The sequence below is a fragment of the Topomyia yanbarensis genome, chromosome 3, assembly GCF_030247195.1.
Source record: "Topomyia yanbarensis strain Yona2022 chromosome 3, ASM3024719v1, whole genome shotgun sequence".
In the NCBI taxonomy this organism is placed as follows: domain Eukaryota; kingdom Metazoa; phylum Arthropoda; class Insecta; order Diptera; family Culicidae; genus Topomyia; species Topomyia yanbarensis.
In genome coordinates this window covers 79,456,784-79,475,213 of record NC_080672.1, presented here as the reverse complement: position 1 = coordinate 79,475,213, position 18,430 = coordinate 79,456,784, and the positions used below count along the sequence as shown (strand labels likewise).

Below are 18,430 nucleotides of genomic sequence, written 5' to 3'. Positions count from 1 at the left end.
ATATTTTTAAAGTATTTCGAAAGCTCTATTATAAAAAAAACAATGAAAAATTATTTAAATAGTTTTCGCTAAAAAAAATATCGAAAATACCGGTTTTTCATTCTTGCAAAACCGGTATTTAATATTTGGACGGATTTACCGGTTTTCGGCAACGGTAAAACCGGTACTCCCAACCCTACTAGAAAACTAGAACTGTTTTCATCCCACCTTTAGTTGGGTGCATACTTCTCGTGAGTTCTGCAAACTAATCCAATAGTGAAATGTGTAAGAAATGTCTCATCTCATTGCTAGGTGGATTAAATCGGTTTTTTGAAAAACAATAGGTTTACTTTGCAAAACAATGAGGTTCCACATCTATAACTCTACTGTAGACAGCAAGAGACAATTGAACTCTATTCTGTTTAATAGGGTTGATATACCATTTCTAATCGGAACTGAAGGTGGCTACCCGTTCATAAGTTACTAATTTTAAAACATTTGGTAATTTTACCAAAAATTACCCAATAACTTCTAAGTTGTAAGAGATAGACCGATGATCTCTTCTGGAAAGATGTGTATCTTGATATGACAAACAATTTTCTGGAAGGTACCGAAGCTTTATCTACGACATTTAAGAAGTTAAGTTGAAAAAAAAACTTTTTAGGGGTCATTCACAAATAACGGTCAATAACTTCAAGTGTACCATTAATATTTTTTGGTCTTCAATAAAGATGTTCGCTAAAACAAATTCTTTAACATTTATGAAGATTTCATCTTGTTTCTCAAACTTTGAAGATTTTTTTGGCAAGTATCTCACTTAAAGAGGGATTAATCACTATGATTATATCATCAAAATGGAGGTCTTGGATCATCATAAAACATCCCATAAGACATGATTGCTGTATGCTTTACCGTTTTCGCGTGAAATTTTTTTCACACGTTTTGGCGTAAAAAACCACTGTGCATGTGCGATAGAGAGAGGCAGCATATACCATATTAGACTATTTTTTTAATTCGTTTATTTGGCTTGGCTCAAGGCGTTAGCTTCACGGAGCCGTGGGTCTTTTATATATTTACATGATATAAACAGTAAAGATAATAAACAATTAATACTAAGATCGATCCCGTACGCGCGACTTACCATTGGATACATAAGATGATGCTGACATTTTCTACTGGATTTATTGTTTTTATTGCCGATATTTCAGATATTTTTAGATAAAAACCTAAAAATTTCTTGTGAGTGAACTAGCAGCATCCGAACAAGTTTTTATTTGGAATGAGGTTTCAGGAGCCAATTACTATTCGATTGAGTGGTGTTTCGAAAAAAAAAGTCAATTTTTGTACCGGTCTAATACCTATACTTTTAGGGACGGCGCCGGTGATTGAGTGGTAGGCGTGACCGCCACTCATTCCAGTTGGCCTGGGTTCAATTCCAGCCGAGGTCGTTGAGATTTTTCTGTGGTGACAAAATCAGTGGTCACGTCTTCCTTCGGAAGGGAAGTAAGGCCGTTGGTCCCCGGTCCATGAAATTGGTGGATTGATATCTAGTCCAGGTAGTGGAATCACCTTTCTGGCGTCGGTAAAGAAGAAGTATATCCAACTTCTATACTCTTACTAACAAAAATATCCTCCTCCCATAATACTTGTGAAGTGCGCAGTAGTATATACGGCCTCTAGCAAAAGCAAGTATCGGACTAACCATTCCTTCTCTTTCCTTACGCGATCTACGTTCGGGCCTGGCCGAAAAAGTTATAGCATTTCGATAGTATGTTTAGGATTATAGGGGCAATTTGAAATATTCTACATTATTTCGTTTACGAAACTAATGAATCATTGAAAAATTGTAACAATTTAATGCTGGTTAGTTTTATATTAGGTATATCCTTAACACCAACTACTTATCTATTTGGCATTATCCTTCTTTATAGCATGAGCTGTCATTTCAATATTCGTTCAACAAATATCTAGTACACATATTATTCTTATTTATTTTGTAACATGTAGTAATCAGTTTGCTGTACCCACTTTTTGGTTCTTTCGTGCATAAAACTTACCAGCATTTCTAGGTTGTTGCACCGCACGTCACTGTTGTATATGAATGTAACAGCCGGGTATAAACCAAACACTGTTGAGTATATACATCGAGTAGCAAATCTTGATGATACGTAAATTTCTTTCTAATTTCAACAGTTTCCCTCGAGAAACACTAATTCTAATCAAGCTGTAGAACTTTATATTTTTATTACAATAATTTACGAACTTCATTAAAGTCTTAGGTACATTACAAGCAGTACCTATAGTATATGAAAATATCCGCACTGACCCTGAACTGACTTTTCGCGAAGTAACGTCGAGCAGGGAGCAAATTTAATCAACATTTAAACTTAATAACTACAAACCGTAAAAGCTTTGTTCAGCGTCCACCTGCTTCCTGTGCGATGTAACTGGAACGGTGCCCCCATGCAACTCGACCCGAGATTGCAAATCCTCCCATCCCAAGTATCTACTGCTCCATAAGCACCCACTGTCAAAGGGAATAAAGGTGGCCCAATTCATCTATCCAAAGACGACCATGCCCCGCATCCATTAAGCACGCATTGAAAGATAGTGAACAAGAAGCAAACTTTCCACTTAAACTGTCACAAGGACACAACCGTCCTGCAGTAAATTTTTAATGATCTTGTTATCGTTCCGGACTCTGGCCGCTGCCGCTTCTTCTCCGCAGCAAATTCACACCAACCAACAGATCAATAAATCTGAAACGAATCATTAATTGTGCGCTTATCGGAACTATGGACCCGACATTAACGGTTCGTTCGGGAGTTAGCTGGGACTGTCACCGCCGTCGCCGCCGCTGCTAAGATGGATGAGCAAAAGAAAAACTCACTCAACGACGTGATTATAGAGTTGCAGCACGCGCATAAAACCCTTGCCGATAAGAGATCATAACGTTACTAATGTGAGCACGTCCTTGAATGAACGTGAGGTGCTCTCACAGCACGAAAAAAGTTACAATAAATTAAGAGCTTACATGTATATGAGCAAAAATCTCACGAAAAACAGCTCATCCTTTAGCTCATTTATTTGTACACCCTGTGTGCAGCAGGGTGTGCTATGGAAAAGCTACTGCAGTGTTGCTGCTGTATGCCGGGGTTCCGCCCTCGTAAAGTAATAATTTTAAGTGATGTGTTCTTATTCCAACCACCAGCAAGTTCCGTTCTTTTTTGTGATTTTCATAACATTTCCTTTTGTGTGCTGATCGGCACAAGGTCAGTTTTGTCCCTCGGGGGGTAATATCTTGTGCACACGAAAGTACATAATTTTATTAGAAGCACACATTCGAATTGCGTTCCGCTGTTTTAGAACTTTGGGGAAGTTCTCTGTATGAATTACTACCCTTACTAATCCAACATTCGCATTGCATTGCTAACGACCCTGTCGAGCAGCATCAATTCAGAAGTTCTCTTCAAGCACTACTGGGTATGGTTCGCACAACGCATTACCCTTTCCGCCCCGCTGAAAGTAACATTTTCACAAAGCTACACACTGCTGCGGCGGCGGATGGCTGAGGAAATCCCAGGGATCACCTTGTAAAATACTATACCAAGCAACATGCGCCACCCGTCCTTGTTGCGTCGTTAGATTTCCCTCACGGTTGGTTACAGTAGATTTGCTTCTAGCTCGAACTTGTTGTGCGAACATGCCATTCCATTGCATTGTAGGACCTTGACTCACTTTGGAGACGGTCCTCCGTTGGTAATCTTTCTGATTATCGCCCGACAAAGTTTATCAGTACCAAACTGCAACCGGGAGCATCACATTTGCTGAAAGATCAATTTTGGCTCACACCTCATCTGAAAATGTAGGTGTGTGTGTGTGGTTGTGTTGGGACTGAAGGTTACAGCTACGGGACTTTATTCACACTTTGGGGTTCCGAGTCGGTAACGATGCAGTCAATGCAGCAGCAGCAGTAGCTAAAACCCAACTAGTGGGACATTTGTGACAGTATTACTCAGAAGTGGCGGGAAAGTTTTGATAATTTAGGAGAAGTTGTACCATGATTACTGGTGATGCTTTGTCTGATAGCGTAACAAGTTGTCAGTTGCTAAAGGCTGAGTTAAGATGTCTGGTTAAACAGACATCCAGCAGGGTAACCGGAAATAATGGTCATGACTCGCGAGTTGATTAGAAAAGTTTTATTGCATCACATTTAGAGTGGTGACACAACATTTGACTGACTTGACATCGACTTACCTTATTCTACAGCGAAATTGAATCACCTGAAACGAAATAAAAGTAATAAGCATTAGAAGTATTCGTAGACAAGTATTAATCAGAAATTTTATATAGGATATTTAGTAAAAGTAAGCAGTAAAAAAATTCAAATAACAATTTCGTTAATAAAAGAAAAGGACGAATTTTTACTCCAACTCGAACAAATGTTGGCAGCACCCTCTCCGATTTTAATGAAAATTTCTGTACATGAGAACACAACAAGCCACTTTGCATAATTTGTTTTCTCAAAAAATGATCTAGACTGTCTTTTGAAAAGGGTCAAACTTTTTCTACCATTTTTTTTTTTTCAAATGGCTCTAGTTTAAAAATGACAAATCCTACAAAAAATGCTGTAGGAGTGATTTTTACAAAATTTGAATAAAAATATTGAAAAAAATCTTCATCGACTCCTACACTGAAAAAATCTATCGATTTACAAAAAAACTGCATCTTTGATTTGGATGAAATTTTGTTCCGAGATAGGTAATTATGTTTCCTACCTACCGTCAAAAATTCAAGTTGGGCACTTTCAAGGAAAAAAGTTGTTTGAAAAATAATCCAAGCTGATTTTTTTTCAGTTTATTTTCATCGAAAACTAAACCATTGAAAGTCATAAGCATCTCAGAATTCAATTTCCCAACTGCTAGTTGTCTGATACATGTAAAAAGTATCAGTAAGAAATTTGGTATAGCATCTCAGACTGGACTGGAACGAAGCCGAAGGGATTTAACGGAGATCTGGTACGAGAACACTTAGCGCACGACCAGACAACATGTTTAATATCGCGATAATCGCCACCGCAAGCACAGAGACCGCTTTCCATGACCCTAATATGCCGGAGATGGGCATTCTACGTATAATGATTGTACAAGACCCGAGATATCAACCGAATGATGTCATGACCCTCATCCACTCTGTTGGACCAAGGTTTGTTAATACCTTTGGGATTCCAGAACTTCCATCGCTCCACGAAATTTCCCAATTTTCGAGCGTCCTCTGAGAAGAAATATTTAAACACTCGTTGAAGCTACCCGATCTTTCATAAATATCACCTTCTAATGCCTAAATGTCCGCCTTCTTATTATCATTCTAATCCAAGTGTCCGCCTTCTCATTACCCGAAATGGAGTCCTGCGAAAGAACTAAAACTAAAGTACTCAGAATCTCCCATGTTTTCTCCAGGAAATACAAAGAGTGCTTTCCATGCTCCATCAAACGGAGAGCCTCCTGTTACTGCAACGATGTGGGCATGGTTGTTGCTAGATAAATATAAAACCACCAGTTTTGTGGGAAGAATGTTGGCAGCACAGCCTCTTTTACACTCACCACTACTGTCATAATCATTAGCATAAAAACGATGCATAGCTGTCATCATATGACGAACGTTCCGCGTATTCCAATCACAGGATGAATCGAATACACAACGTAGGCCCTAGCCACCAGACGAAACATTGTTTCTCTGATGATCCGTCCGTTAATCCGTCGACGGACCGGTGCCAATAATCGCGTTTTTCAGCTTACATCAAGTTTTTCATTTGCATTTGTAGCGTCGCGTATATTGGGAAAAATTCGAGCGATCCGACGTTTAAAAGTCCCTGTAGCGTACAATTTTAAGCAATCTCTGCCCACCACGAAGTAGAAGACTGTTCACGTTTGTTGCGTTTGTTTAAAATCAGTCACAAAGATATTCTCCAGCAAAGTTATTTTCTTCTGTGATTCATTCATTTTCAATTTACATCCGGGGGAAATTGAAACTGTACTGTTTGTATGATGGAAAAGCGGCAAAGCGATAGTTAGAATGGATTGCTTGCTATGCTGATTGTTATAATTCTATAGTGGAACAACTTTCTGCTTCTGCTCTGGTCAAGATGAGAAGGTAGACTGCCATCTTTAGATTGACCTTATTGTAAGCAGTTAGGTTAGAATGTTAATATGTTACAATTGTATAAATTATTTGATGCCATTAATCACTTTATTTTTAATCCCATATTGCCGCTCGGAATTTATTAGTGCTTTTTCAAATTTTTTATTTCTAGTCGTTTGCGATTGCGATAATACATTGAAAAGCCAGTAAAATAATTGTAATACATTTTACACCATAACAGGTTGTATTGAACGTAAGAGTAATTTTCGGCAAGACATACTTTCAGTTTCTCGAGTTGTGCTTTTTAACCATTTTAGACCATCATATTTATGACTTATTTGATACAAACTACGAAACAAATTTTAAGCCAAATTTATCCATTTCGGAGATAGTTGAATTTGTGTACGTGTACGTTTTTCTGGCGCTGCTTAACTTTGTACAGCGGCATATCTCAACATAAGCCAATTTTACATTACGTTAGTTAGACCTGTAGTTTGCCGTATCAAAAAGATTTTCATGAAATGTTTGAGTGGATGCAAAATATGTTGTCTTTGAAAAAAATGTCATCATTTCCCGGTTATGGGTCACTTTTTGTACCCGGTTGTGGGCCACTCAGAAAAATAATTACATATGACATTAGTATCGAAATTGGGCTTGGTTGGCTTATAAAAAATGAGAATGATTGCGTTGAAAACTAGGCTTCATCTACAAACAACATGATACAACTTTTAAGGAATTCGAGATAGATATTTTGTACCGCTAGCAAAATTATTTCACCCGGCATACCAAAAGAATTTGGGGGTGGGGTGGGCGTAGCGTAGTTGGTAAATCGATTGCCTTGTACGCAGCGCACCTGGGTTCGAGTCCCGACCCCGCCACATAGGGTTAGAAATTTTTCATAAGAGATTTTTCCAACGCGAAGAGGCGAATGACCTTAAAGTTAAAACCGAAATAATCGAAATTTAAAAAATTGGAAGCGGTTCGGGTGAGGATTATTTACTCCCATCACATACTCACCCCCGCATGCCAAAATTAGTTAGCAGGAAGACAACATTGAACTAATGCTGATAAAGCCAATTAAAGATTATTTTTGTTTCAAGTGTTTCATCGTCGATACGTAGCTCATCTAGTTCGTGGCATTGTGTACAGGTGCAAAGTGTACTAAGCATGTAATGAACTTAAAGGCCTTGAAAAGGGCCATCAAAAACGGCCGAAACGTCGGGCAATTTATAAACCAATCGTTTGCCTAAATTTTACCGACTGAGAAAGCCGTAAACACTTGTTAAATTCCCGTATCCAGTCGGTGCAACACCTGAACATGTAATGAACATTTCCACAATTATATTCAACACAATCGAGCATGGAATTTTAGGTTGGAGAAAAACAGAAAGGCTCAATTGCACCACTAGGTGGATTAAAACATTTTTTTTAATTTTTGGAGTGATATCTCGTAACAAAATGATACGAGTAAAAATAGTTTCTGCCTGAAATTTTTCATACTAAGTAGAAATATAGCACAGTGCATTATTGCATCAGCTTTATAAGAATTCCTTTTTCATGCGGGACATCATGCAGGACTAATGGTTTGCTTAGACACACAATATAGTTCTTTTTTTATTTTTAGAGCTAGTTTAGTTAAAGATAGTGTCAGATTTTGATCAGAGAAATTCGAAACGCCTCTTTAATTTTCCGGCAGTCGCGCTAGTGCACTGAGTGCATGCTGCTCTGAAAAGCTAGCGAAATCGTCTTAGAGCATCAGCGGCTGCTCGTTCAGTGGGCTATAAGCGCGACTTCCGGAGGGTTAGTTAATAGCTATTTTAGTTATAGGTTTTCTGCTCTTTGCGCGCAAATGTGTTTTAAAACATTTCTCCTTAGTGGAGAAAAATACTTTTCATCTAAATTTTGTCCACTAATGAGAAATATAGCTTAGTACACAATGATTTTATCAAAATTTCTTGAATAAATACGCTGAATCAACGCACAAAATTGACAATTAAATGAGTTAAATTAGCAAAATGAATTGAATATTTATTAACATAAAACGAATAAGAGTGGTATAGGGATTGGAACTAATAGAATGAACATTATGAAAAAAATATTTAATTTATGAAATGAACAAAAATGTGCGCAATTAATGAACGGAACGAACTAAATAAACAGAAGAAAATGACGAAATTGTATAAAATGAATACATTTACTGAAAGGAAGTAAATGAACAAAATAAACAAAAACAATACCAATTGTTAATGAATTCTTACAAAAAACATAAAAAATAGTATTATGTTACTAATTTTAAAATATATAGAATGCATACATTTGAAAATATTCATAAAACGTTTAATCAGTACTCAGTGAAAAAAATAATTGACAATATAATTAAAATGATAGAAACAAACATATCAGCTATTAAAATAAAGGAAAAGAGTGAAACGAATAAAGTGATTATAATCTGCAAAACGAATAATATTAATAGAGTGAATAACATAAATAAAATAACTAAATGAATAAAAGGAAAAAATATTAAAGTGACCAAAATAAGGAATACCCTTGGAATATTGTAAATGAATAATATTCCTAAAAACTTTGAAATAAATAAAATAAACAAATAAATAAATAAAATAAACAAAATAAATAAAATAAAGTAAAAATACCCAAAAATAAGAATGAATTAAGTGAACAAAACAATCCAGTAAAACGAAAACATGAATAAATTAAAAAATGAATTATGTGAATAAAATTAATTGGATTATGATATAACTTAAATTATTGAAATTTAAATTATTGAAATTTATCAAATAAAAACCCGATTAATTCAATAAAGTATTAATTTTGACAAAATAAATAAAATGAATAATTGAATATAATTTATAAAATGACAGAAATGAATATAATAAATCAAATGCACATAAATGGATGAACTGAAGACAATAAATTTTATGAATGAAACGAATTAAATACGTAAAATGAATAAGCTGAAAAAAATTAATACAAAAGAATAAAATGAATGAAATTGAGAAAATGAATAAATGTTGAGCAAATTGAATGCTGAACGATTTAAATGGATAAAATAAAGAAAATAAATAAGAAAATCAAAATAAATGAAATGCAGAAAATGAATAAACTGAAAAAATTATGAACAAAGTTAAAAAAAATAAGTGTGGCGCAGAATGCTGGAATATTCTCAAATTTTTAAAAATTTTGAATTAATACATTAAATCAAACGATTAAAGTGAATAATGGACCATAAAAAAAATAAAATAAAAAGGATAAATTAAATGAACAAAATGAATAACATGCTTCAAACGAATAAAACAAAAAAATAATAATAATAGAACAAAGTGACTTACTTAATAAAATTAATTGATAAAATGAATTAACTTACTGAATGTATTAACCCTTGTGAAGGCAAGCTAAAATCCTAACATTAAAGGGCAAGCCGGGCTTCTCAGGCCCGTCTAAATTCAAGCTCCTTTTTGCCGTTCTCATATAGAAAGGTTATGCAATCGGTCGAAATTTCGACTTTTTAACCGAGACCCGCAGGGCCAAATCTCTTATAACATTCGACTCAGTTCGTCGAGATCGTAAAATGTCTGTATGTGTGTGTATGTTTGTATGTATGTATGGATGTATGTATGTGGCAAACAATCTCACCGATTTTTCTCAGAGGTGGCTGGACCGATTTGTACAAATTTAGTCTCAAATGAAAGGTACAGCCTTCCCATCGGACGCTATTGATTTTTTTATTGATCCGACTTTCGGTTCTGGAGTTACGTGTTGAAGAGTACAATCATGCAGCAAATTTCCATACAAACTGATACCACCATGATGTCCAAATGATACAATATATATTAAAATATGTGCAACATTACTTGGCTTTGCATGTCTAGATCATTAATGACCCACCGAAGGAACTTCGACCTCGGGGGAGCTTAACAAGTTCCTAAGATAATGTCATACCTATTTCTCAGCGAATTCTTTACAGATTTTTACAAACTTGGTTTCAAATGAAAGGTACAGCGTTCCTATTGGCTGCTTATGAATTTCTTATTGATTCGACTTCCGGTTCCGGAATTACAGGATGATGAGTACGAACACGCAGCAAATCCCGATTTCACGCCTTGGATGTAAAAAGGTCAAATTTTTTTTCCAAAAGGTGAGTACTCGGAAGATCACGTCGAATGTCGATTGGTTCTGAGCTCCATTTCGTTTGGACACGACTAATAAATGTTTCTGATTTGCTATTAATTTCTTCTGATGCATAACCGGAGTACATATTCAGATTTTTCTCCCGAGTCTGCATCAGATTCATCGACGGAAGCAATATCATTCACACATTCTTCCTCGCTTTGCAAATCAGTTTCGGAATCGTCTGCTGTTGAATTTGCTCGAATTTCTTCCATTATTTCAGATTCTTTGAGACGATTGAAAACATGTGCATATCGTCTTATAGCCATTTCAACTTTTTGTTGCTTTTAGATCCTACAATTTGAATAATTACAACTATAACACAAAGAATAGACAACAAAAATAGACAATAACGACAGAGTTAGGTTATGTGGTATCCAAATAATTGTCAAGTAGACCACAGTGGGTGAAATAAAAGTATTTACCCAAAAAAATATGACACACGCCATTATCGTATGCTATTTTTATATTTCCTATAAAAGAAATGTATAGAATTCGCTCAAACTTTCAAGATTTTTTTTCTTATAATAAAAGGTAAAAAGATAAAATCAATAAAAACATGAAAAAATTCCTGCTAATATGAAGCTGAACTCATCAAAATGTTTTTTTCAGATAAATATTAATGTATAAAACCCGTGGTATTCCTAGTAAATATTGCATGCACACCGGGCCTGCCAGGCCCGGCCTGCCTTTTTGTGCATGTAAAAAATTCAAACATAGCTGCGCATCACTCCATAGATGAAAATTTCACAATTCTTTATTTTTGTTATAGATTTCAAAGCTACTTATCAAAATTTCCATGCCCAAGTTTATACTGCATACACATTTTTTTGTAACTAAAAAATTGTAACGTTCCGGGCCTCTGGGACCCGGTTGCCTTTTTGAGGGTTAAATTAATTGATTTAAGGGGACGGGTAAGGGTTCCAGCGTGAAAAACACACTTCTTTTGAATTTTTTTAGAAATTTGGGTGAAGCGAATCGATCAAAACTTTTGTACATTGTAATGTATTATTTCAGTAACATTCTGTATTTTTTGCATGCAAAGATATCGACAAGCGATTCGGTGGCGAAGCTTTTGAACGATTTGCGGTGTTAGCTGCCATTCAAAAACTACTTAACCGATTTACTTCAAACTTTGCATACACATTCTATGTTAAAAATATTATAAAAATAGGGTTTTTTTATTCATAAAATGGCGAAATTGTTCGTGAAAATAGCAAGTTTTATTTCAAATGAGTAAAAAAACCTTTATTGAAAAATTAAATCAAAGCAAGAGTTAGGTAGTTTTTACATAGAATGTGCATGCAAAGTTTGAAATAAATCGGTTGAATGGTTTTTGAATGGCAGTTAACACCGCAAATTGTTTTTTTTTCAGAGACGTTCCACAAAAAGCTTCGCCTCCGAGTCGCTTAGTGATGTCTAATTTTTGCAAATAATCGATTATCCATTAATCGAAAAAATTTCGAGAGCTTGATTAATTCATTCGATTAATCGACCAAGATAATCGATTAAAATCAATAATCGATTACTTTGTAAATCTTAGTTTGTCAACCAAAAAAAAGGTGATTGGATACATCTTGAAAAATTTGAAGAAGTCTTGTCATATTTTTTGTTCTGCGACTTTCATTTTCAACGCTCAATCTTCATTTATTATGCTCTCGAATGATTGATAGCTGCTACTCGATTTACTCGATTATACCGAAAGCTTGTAATCGATTATTGATTTTTCGATTATATTATAAATTAATCGATTATTTGCGTTAATCGAATAAAAAAAGACATCACTAGTCGCTTATCGATATTTTTGAATGGAAAAATTACAGAATGTTATTGAAATGATACATCACAATGTACACAAGTCCCCCCTGATTCAGTTAATAAATTGAACTAAATTAATAAATTTGATGAAATGAATCGAATGAATAATTGAACACAATTTATAAAATTAATAAAATGCTCAAATAAAATACAATTGATTAACTGAATACAATAAATTATATAAATGAAATGAATTAAATGCATAAAATAAATAAATGAATTGATAAAAATAATAAAATTAATAAGATGAATAAAATGAACAAATTGAATGCTGATTGGATTACACGAATAAAAGAAATAAAATAAGCGTAGTAAATAGGAAAAACAACAAATAAAATGTCAACAAATGAATAACTGAAAAAAATTATGGACAAAATTGAAAAAAAATTACTAAATTAGTTATTGGAAAGGCGTTTCGAGTTCCGATCATCAGAATCCGACACGAACGTAGTGACAGGACTAAGCTAGCGCTGGATTGGAACTAGCCCCAAAAAACGAAAACACAATTTGTGCTTCTGAGGAAACCTCCAGTCCTACGTGATGTCCTGTAAGAAAAGAAGCTCATTTTAAGCCCCAATAACTAATTTAGTTATAGGTTTCGTGTCCTGTACGCGCCAAAGGGGTTTAAAACAATTTTCTCCTTAGTGGAGAAAAAATAGTTTTTTGCCTAATTTTTTTCTCTACAAAGGAGAAATAAAGCATAGTGAAAAACAATCACGTTTTTACATTACGAAAACAGGACCAGTATTACCGAATGCAAGTATAACGCTTTTACTAGTAGAAGTATTTGTTTTTGTTTTGGGAACTCCAAACACGGTTTCCGGTATGCCATTACCAAATAGCTTGTCAGTACGTGAAGTAGTTCACAATTATATGAACATTATTCATAAACCAAGCCTCTTGATTTTATTGATAAATTTAGGAACAATATTTATAATCCGACTATACTACGTGAACTAAATAATGATTTATTATATCTAGATCATGATCTGGTTTTCGTGAAGGTGGATAGATTCTTGTGAACTATTCCACGAAACTCAGAATATTATCCATATCTTCAGGAACTGGATCACGATTTTCATGAATCGTACAGTTTACGAAATCGTGATTTTTTGAATTTATGAAGGGCTTTTTGATTTTTACATTTATTTAAGCGCAAAAAATATAACCTTCTGAATAAGTAACACATATGTACATGATAGTTTAGATAGTTATGAAAATTAATTTTGTGCTGCAAATAGAACAGCGGCAAACGGATTTACGAAGCCTTTGGCCAATCTGAAGCATCGTCGGTTTTTGTGATTTACTCACCGTTTGGATTAGCGACTAGCATTATAGTAATCCAAGTCCCTATATCGTTAAAGATTTGAAATAAAAAAAAATCGTTAAGCTGGTTGAGCGCTAAATCATTTCGTGATGGACACTTCGTTGAACCGTTGCTTCCGCAAAATCTCGTGCAAACTTTTCCATCCACATTAGCACCGGAGTAAGAGACAGGCAGATCAATTCAACCGTCCATCAATGGCAAACTCACATCAAACATCGATCACTTGTGTAAACTCCCATTCCGAGCCCCCATTAATTCAGCTAACCCCGAGAGAAAGTTCACATCCTAGCAGAAACAGATATGCGAACACCGGATGGGCGTTGTCAACAAAACAGAAAAGTCTATCAACAAACTATACCCGGCAACATTAGCCGCCAGACGAAAAAACTGTCTGTCAAACCCTGCTTCACCGTTCGTCCATCCGATGGAAGTAGGTAGGTACGTAAGCAAAAACCAGGAAAACTTTTTTTCCATTCTCAAAGTGAGACGCCGATCATTCATTTCTTCTCCCTATAACCATAACACACACAAATGTTTGAGTACGCAAATATGATGCAGAAAAATAGTCCCACCCAGCGCAACTGGGGAGGGGTTCCCTTCCTGCGGGGTTATTGTCCTGACAACCAGGCTAAGAAAACATTCACAACCATCACCGCCGTCGGGGCCACCAAAGCCGCGCGAATGTTCAACAAGCGTTTTGAGTTCTAAATTTTTCTGCCCATGTTGGAGTAACGAAATGGTTTTCGTTACGCATCGTAAGACGACGGTGTGGAACCGTGTGAGGGAAGCTGTACGTTTTCCCTGGGAAATGATGTGGTTTTTTTTGTCACGGATAAAGCTACCAATTTCCTGTCTACTGGATATGGTTGTAGCAAGAAAAAAAAATGTAAATAAAGAAGGTATCTAGGGAAGTTCCGCTCGTAGTCCGTTGAACTTCCGCCCTTGGCGAAGGTTGTCTGTTCGGCATCAGGATGCATGCGCTGTATTTGAAATAACGTTGTATGAAAATGTTTTTCCATCTCGAAAATATAGTTCACTGAGACTCAAAGTGACTGGTGTTGTAGAATAACTTCTGAACGTGAGATATGAGTGAAAACATAAAGGAATCAGCACGTTGAAACCATCGTAAATTATTTAAAAAATAGTAATCATTTAAAATCCAGATGGAGATGACTTTAAACAATAGTCATTTTTTCAATCAACACGAGGAATCCTACCGTATGATTTTTATGATTGCTGCCGCACGAATTACCATCGGATGGTCCCACCTTCCACTTGAAAGCCATAATCACCGTGACCTGCCTTTCCCACCCAAACAGACACTCATTACGCATCTACGCATCTGACAGCATCCACTCGACCAAAAAACACATTCTCTCAGCAACCACCATTTCCGTCCGTCTTAGGAGAACCGGGTCCAACGTCCTTTCATCGAGACTGAAGTTTACGACTGTCTCGTTATTGTGTCGCTCTCGAACGAACGCCGCTCTATGGTGCGTGGTTTTCCCGAAATTCGCGTCGAACCACGCCGCTACCGCAATTCCTTAGCACGTCGTCCACCTCTACCTTCCCCTTTACCGCAGGACCTGGGGTCAAGGACGTTTGAATAACAGACGCAGACGAAATGAGTACCACCCGGTCCGGAAAGCCAGCCGCCTGATTGAACGAAGACAGTGGACGAAGGCGGTGACGATGCAGAAAAGTCCTTGGGAAAATGATTTTTCCTGCGCAGGCGGGTACTGGTGGAGGGCACGGCGGCGAGCGGGAAGGGGATGAGTTTCTCCGAAGGACGGGTTTATCGATGGAGTGCAGGAAATGGAGTGTCTGCTGTTGAGGGTGGATATTTTCGGAAATGATATTATCCTAGGTTCTCTTTCGCCACTCTTTCTCCAAGATGATTTTGAGGAAGCAATGGCACACTTCATCATCCGGGAGTGACGACACTCGCGGTTGATACAGGAACTTATGTAAAGTGATTTATGTAATCAGTGAACTGAAACAATGAACTGTTCCCGATTGACCTACGATAGCGAAAGTTGAGGGCGAGTATTGACCGATCAAACAGTACTCTTCCAAAAGTATTTGAGGAATTCAAGGAAGATCCGTTCGAAAACCATTAAAATTGTGACCGACTAATTTCGATTCCGATGAAACTACACCGGCGGCATGGAAGACCAAACATTTTCTACAGCCAATGAGATTATTTTGAGTCAAGAGCAATTTTTTGAAAGGGCGTAGATGCTTTTACATGTAGCATTAAAAAAAACTATGTTCCATAACTGTATTTTATACAGCAAAGTTATCTGAGAAATGTTATAAGGAATGAAAACTTCTTCAAATATACACTAGAAAAAATATGCAGTGTAAAAGTTTTTCACAAAAACAAAAAAAAACATTTAAAAAAATTAATAACAAAAAAACACGTTTTTAAATTTTTTATCTTATGGCAACGAAAATCTGAAGAGAAATGAAACGTTCTAATTGTAATTGCATTATGGTGAAACTATCCGTAAAAAAAGTTTTTTAATGCTAACCGCAAACATGTTTTTAAATTTTCTGCAATTTGACAGACAAAACAAAAATTTTATTATAAAATATAACTCAAAATGTCACTTCAAATCAAAATGCCTTCAACTTAAAACTTCCAAAATGTGATAGATTGCGAAATATTTGGACATTTGTTAAAAAAATAATTTGTAAAATTATTCCCTTTTCAGAAGTGATTCGCGTTCCACCATCATCAAGTATCAATAATCAATTGTTTATCATTTTATACATAAAAAAAATATCTCCTTTTCGGTGCTTTTGGGACATGGAAAAGCTAACAATAGGACAACACTTCTAGCAGCAACTTTTAAGATATCTTTACAATTCATAGAGTAGAGTGGGGTCAAGTAGGTCAGTTTTTTGGCGAACTCGAACGATGGTATTTTTGCACTGATTTTGACAAACAAGCAATATTTTTCAAGTTAAATCCAATATGGCGAAGATACTTATTTAGATGTTTTTAAAACCTGGGGATACGATAGGTCACTTAAATAAAACAATATACACCTAGCAAATCAGCGGTTCTACTATTATTTGAAGAGTCATAGATTATTTAAAAATTAGCAACAAAAACAATAAATGGATTATTGACGTCATTCAGGTAAGAAAATGAGGAAGTGGCAAATGATGTGAAAAAACATGAAATCGCGGAAGAAAATGTTGAAAAAACATGTTTTTCCAACAGCTGCGTCAGGTTTTGTACTTGCAAGTGACGTCTTCGGTATCCTCGTCGTCACCAGAGTGTGGAATTGAAGTTGTGCATTCCGGCTAACGTGATTGTTTAGCTGTGCGACGATCACGTTTGCGCTTCGGAGCATTTTTGGATTCCTTTTCATTCTCTTTTTTGATCATGTTGTTTTTTCGATTGTCTACTTCCCCGATTAGAAGCACATAACAAGAATATTTCAAAACTATATCTTCCGTTGTTACTTGCTGTAATTTTCTGTTATTTTAACTGCTAACGAGGCCAAATTTAGAACATAATATGTTACGAAAATTGCATTCTGTTATAATCTTGTTATTTCATTCTGATTTGGTTAACAAAACCTAAAACTATTATATTGTTAACTCACGCGAAATATCTGACGCGCTTTCATTGATGACCAGCATTTCCTTTCACACGAGCACGTAATGCTTCGAATGGAACATTGAACCGTTTAGCGGCTGATCGAATACTGGGGCCATCTTGTACAGCCACAATTGCGTTATGTCCTCTTCATCTGATTTTGGCGATTTTCGCACAAAATTACGCACAATATCCCTGTCAAAATGATTTACATTATAGTAGTGACCTATATTGAGCCCAAACGGCTGACCTGTCGTGCCCCCTAGCGTATGTTTCATGTTGATATCCGTCTTTGTTTCAAAAATAAAAATATCGAAAAACCAACACAATACTCGTGTTCACCATTATTTTTACGTAATAAAAAACTCACTTGACATTTTTTACATTGATTAAATGTACTGTACTGATGTGAAGACGAAAGAAAATGCGTTTTCGTAGAACAATACGCGAAAACATAAACGACGCCGTAACTAATACAGCTGATCCACGGTAACAGCCAAAATGACAGTCGTCAACGATGTTCTCTACCGTGTATTTAATTCAAGCAACATGAGCGACCCCTGCAATAACACAGCAAAATAATGCCCTATACCTATTGTATCCCCATACCTATTTGACCCCATTCTACTCTACTATTTGCAAAAATACTATACATTTCGAATCAAAATACTCATAACAAATAATTTAGAAGATGTAGTAGTTTTCGAGAATTTTTCAGTTTTATGTGAAGTCTCGATGAAAAAACCTGTTTTAATCCACCTATAGGTGCAATTGTGCCTTTCTCATTTCTCCAAACTATGATTTAATAACTGGTTCGTACAATATAACATTATGGAAATGTCTTTCATTCTTATTACACTTGGTAAGAGCACCTTTTTGCATTCATCGAGGTATCGGTTTGAATCGGAGTTTTCTATGTGATCGCACTCCACAACCCGTTACTCCGGAGCTGGAAGTCGGATGGAGATGGAATTTAATATCAGTTTCCGGGGACGCAACACCTTTCATTTGAAACTAAGTTGATCAAATCGGTATAGCCATTTTCGAAAAACCAATTTGGATGCTTCCGGATCCGTCGATGGTGGCCAGTGTGGCCAAAGAGACTTTGAATGACTGTTGGTGACCTAGATCTACAAATTCAACAGTTGTGTTTATATTTTGGAAAAAAAATCACCTCACCAATTCATCGCAGAATTCGTTAGAATCGGGATTTGCTGCGTGATCGTACATATCACCCTGTAATTCAGGAACCAGAACTCGGATCCACACAAAATTCAACAGCAGCTGATGGACCTTTCATTTAAAATCAAATTTGTCAAAATCGGTTCAGAAAATTCCGAGAAACCGATGTGGACAAATCAACAAAT

At 35.9% G+C, this 18,430-nt stretch overlaps 1 protein-coding gene across 1 annotated transcript in view; it reads right to left on the bottom strand.

The window, feature by feature from the left end:
- Positions 1 to 18,430, bottom strand: part of LOC131686776 (ecdysone receptor) — a 923,983-nt gene that overhangs the window by 855,736 nt on the left and 49,817 nt on the right. The window contains exon 2 of the mRNA XM_058970770.1: positions 4,237 to 4,262. The gene's annotated coding sequence lies outside the window, so the exon portion shown is untranslated. The remainder of the gene's footprint in view (positions 1 to 4,236; positions 4,263 to 18,430) is intronic.